Genomic DNA, 4,310 nt, shown 5'->3' with positions numbered 1-4,310 from the left:
AGTCTCTGGATTCCAGGGATGAACCACCACACCCAGCTAATTTTTGTGTTTTGTATTTTTAGTAGAGACAGGGTTTCACCGTGTTGGTCAGGCTGGCCTCAAACTCCTGACCTCAGGTGGTCTGTCCACCTCAGCCTCCCAAAGTGCTGGGATTACACGTGTGAGCCACTGCGCCTGGCTGCAAGACACCCATCTCTCTAAAAATGAAAGTTTTGAACTATTTAGGAGAGTACATGATCCATGGTAAGCTCTATATAAATTTTGTTACATAAAATTAAGGTTCTAGTCCCATAAACTTTTTCTGTAATAAGCTGCTCAGCCTTAGATACCTCTCATATTTGCTGTGAGAAGTGAACAAATGCATGTGAAAACTGTAATGTGTTTATAATTTTTATTATTTGTCATCAAGATCATGTAAGAGACCTGATTTAGTAGAGGGTGAAGGGATGCGAAAGGGGCTGTCAGTCATCAACTTTTGATTATCTGCCTTGTTAAGGTCCCCTTCTTGTCAACATCATCAGCTCTTTGGCTTGTTCAAGTCTTTTGTTGACAATATCCAGGCTTCTCATGGTCCCTCCCACACACAACGGGCGCACAGCAAGGGCTGGAAGGAAAAGGCCTTTGAAAGCAAAACGGGTCCTTCCCTTCCTTAGCCTTGAAACGGGAATAACCACTAGACAGAAGGCTGTGAGGGAGGACTCTGGCACTTTCACTGTGGCTGCTTTGCCTTTGGGCAGGACGGGAAACTGATCAGCTCCCTCTGTGGTAAGGCTGCAGGAAGAGATATTGGCATTTGTTATGAAGTGCTAGGAATAAAAACACATACATGGCCAGGTGCAGTGGCTCACGCCTGTGGTCCCAGCACTTTGGGAGATCGGAGCAGGCGGATCACAAGGTCAAGAGTTTGGGACCAGGCTGGCCAACATGGCGAAACCGCGTCTCTACTAAAAATACAAAAATTAGCCAGGTGTGGTGGCGGCCACCTGTAATCCCAGCTACTCAGGAGGCTGAGGCAGGAGAATCACTTGAACCCAGGAGGTGGAGTTTGCATTGAGCTGAAATCATGCCATTGCCCTCCAGCCTGGGCAACAAGAGCAAAACTCCCCCCCCCCAAAAAAAAACAAACAACAACAACAAAAAAAAAAACAGAAAACAAACAACAACAACAACAAAAACCCATACACACATACTTATCCCAGTGTCCAGAGCAAATGTTCTGCCACTTACTGCTATGGGTGTGATTTCAGATAGCTACTTAAACCATGAGTTTTGGTTTTTCTCATCTTCAAAATGGAAATATTGATGCCTAATTCAAAGGGTGAAAATTAATGAACTATAGAAACCCCTTGGTGTATGTCTGGTCCAATAAATGGTAGCTCTTATTAGCTAACATTTTGTAATATCTGCCCACTATCTCCTCCAAGGGATGGAGAAGTAATGCTGACTTCCAGACTAGGAAAGGTAGTGGTAGCAGAAAGTGATTCACAACTCTGACTTTTTTCACATTTTTTTTTCCAGAGCACATACTAAGTTCTTGTTGGTTCATTCATTCATTGAACAGTGTTTAGAAGTTTGAACAAGCTGGAACAACTTGTCATCATTTTGTTCACTTGTATTCATCTTACTCTCACCACTAGAACTGCAAGGTCCATGAGGGCAGAGGCAGTGTCTGTTGCTGGGTGAGTGACTGGATTGGCCTCAAAGCATGTCTGAAGATTGAAATGGTCCAGGCAAGGAGATGGAAACTGGAGGCCTGGATTCTGGGCTCAGTCATACCTCCAAGAACATAACTTTCCCTCGAACCTGGAGTCTTCACAGACCTTCCTTCCACTGTGAGGCATTAGAGAATCACTTGAGACCAGACTCAGGGAACTCTTCCCTCATGGGAAGACATTCATTCATCCACTCCATGTCTTTGAAGCCCCAAGAGAAGGATCTGAATCCCCTAGTCTGAAGAGTCAACAAGTTTCCAACATAGCAATCATGATAAAAAGGGAGAATTGATAAAGGAGGGAGCAGCCCCACCTCAGTAACAATAGAGGGAGGAAAATTCCAGCTAGTACATGTACTTAATATGAAAGCAGACATGTGCCAAGACCCTGCTTTCAAGGATATTAGGTGTACCCAAATATAAGAAACACTCATTCTTGCCCACAGGCCTCACTGGATACTATCCAAGATGTCTAGAGAATGAGAGGAAAGAGAGAATAATAATATCCAAAAGGTGGAAACAACCCAAATGTTCACCAATAGATGAACGGATAAACAAAGTGTGATATATCCATACAACGGAATATTAGTCAGCCTTGAAAAGGAATGAAGTACTGATAAATGCTACAACATGGATGAACCTTGAAAACACTATGCTCAATGAAAGAAGCTAGTCACAGTAGGTCTCTTATTATATGATGCCATTCATATGAAAGTCCAGAATAGGGAAATCTACAGAGACTGAAAGTACATTAGTGTTGTTAAGGGCAAGAAGGAATATGGGGGGATAGGGAGGTGATAGCTAAAGGTTACAAGATTTCTTTTTGAGGTGATGAAAATGTTCTAAAATTAACTATGATGATGGTTTGACATACCTGTGAATATACTAAAATCATTGAATTGTACATTTCAAATGGTGAATTGTATGACACATGAATTATACCTCAAGAAAGTTGTTTTTTAAAAAGACAGCATAAGGGGTAGGGGGAAGTTGAGATGAAGCAGGAAAACTATGATCAGAAACAAAGCTCAGGGGCTGTCTAGCCTGGCTGCCCCAAGTCGAAGTCTGCATTTCATAAAGGCAATGTTAGGGTAGCCCCCAAGCCACGATTCGGAAAGATAAATTGACCCCAGAAGGTAGAGGGCTGGGTCCCTTCTCTCCTGACAGCTCCCTTTTTGTGTTTTTTCTGGCACAAGAAACTCTGTCATCTTGTATAAATAGGAGAAATTTATGGCAGTTTTCCCTCTTCTTCTCCCTGGTGGGCTACTAGGAAAGGTCCAGGGGGAGGAGGGAGCCTGAAATTCCAAAAATATAGATGTGGAAAGACTGGAGGGTGTCGAGGAGTCTCTTTGCCTGCCTTGGCTCTGGCCCCAGCTCTCCTTTCCCTTTGCATGTTTGACCATCTGGGTGATGCGGAGGGTAGAGAACTGGTGCAGTCCGTTCTCTCTGCAAGCCCAAAAGAGATGGGTCCCAAATCCGATATCCAACAGGAGGGGCACAAGGGAAATCAAGGAAATAGGCTTGGCTGTCCCATGAAATTATTGGAGGAGACACAGACCACTGCCCTCCTTCCTGGATTTGGCTATTTTTGTACTTCCTTATTTGTTGAGGCAGGCTGATACAGTGGGAAGAGAACTCGTCCTAGATTTAGAAAGATTGACAGAGAAACTAAGTGTGTGACCTTAAGCAAGTCATATCTTCTCTCCAGGCCTCACCTGTAAAAAGAGGGAGGGGACTGAATTTATCAGGGGTTTTCAAATGAGTTTAACTCTGGGGTCCTTCCTTCAAATAAAACCGTATATAGTGACCCAACATGAACATGAGTAGTAGCCTGCTGAGCTTCTTGAAGGTAGTAATGGGAGTCTCAGGACCCTGTGGTGACTGGCGAGAGGCTTGTCCAAGCACAAGATGATCTCCATGGCTTTTCCAGCCCTGTCCTCAGGAGGGATTTGCCCCCATGGTGAAGAGGCTCAGTTCTGCACACCCAGTGGGCTTGAAATCCAGCTCCACCCCCTCCTGTGTGTCCCTCAGCACATAACTTACCTTCCTTGAACCTGTTTCCTCGTGTGTAAACTGGAATAATAGTAACATGTATCTCAGAGGATTGTCACATAGATTACACTAAATAATGTGCATACAGTCCTTCGCATACTATCTGGCCCAATAAATATCATTATAGTTATTCCGTGATCTGATGTAATCAGTTTTTTGTTTTGAGACAGAATCTCATTTTGTAGCCCAGACTGGTTCACAGTGGCATGATCTCAGTTCACTGCAACCTCCGCCTCCTGGGTTCAAGCAATTATCCTGTCTCAGCCTGCCAAGTAGCTGGGATTACAGGAGTGTGCCACTGTGTCCAGCTAATTTTTGTATTTTTTAGTAGAGATGGGGTTTTACCATGTTGGCCAGACTGGTCTCGAACTCCTGGCCTCAAGTGATCCGCCTGCCTCAGCCCCGCACAGTGCTGGGATTACAGGCGCAAGCCATCGCACCTGGCCTGATATAATCTTTTTAATTTGAAATATCTGGTGTGAGAAGGTGAATTAGAAAGGATGACAGCAAAACTGCTATAACACAAAGGCCCCAAAACACAGTAGCA

This window comes from Pan troglodytes, chromosome 21 (assembly GCF_028858775.2).
Source record: "Pan troglodytes isolate AG18354 chromosome 21, NHGRI_mPanTro3-v2.0_pri, whole genome shotgun sequence".
Lineage (NCBI taxonomy): Eukaryota > Metazoa > Chordata > Mammalia > Primates > Hominidae > Pan > Pan troglodytes.
Note: the sequence above shows the minus strand (reverse complement) of the source record.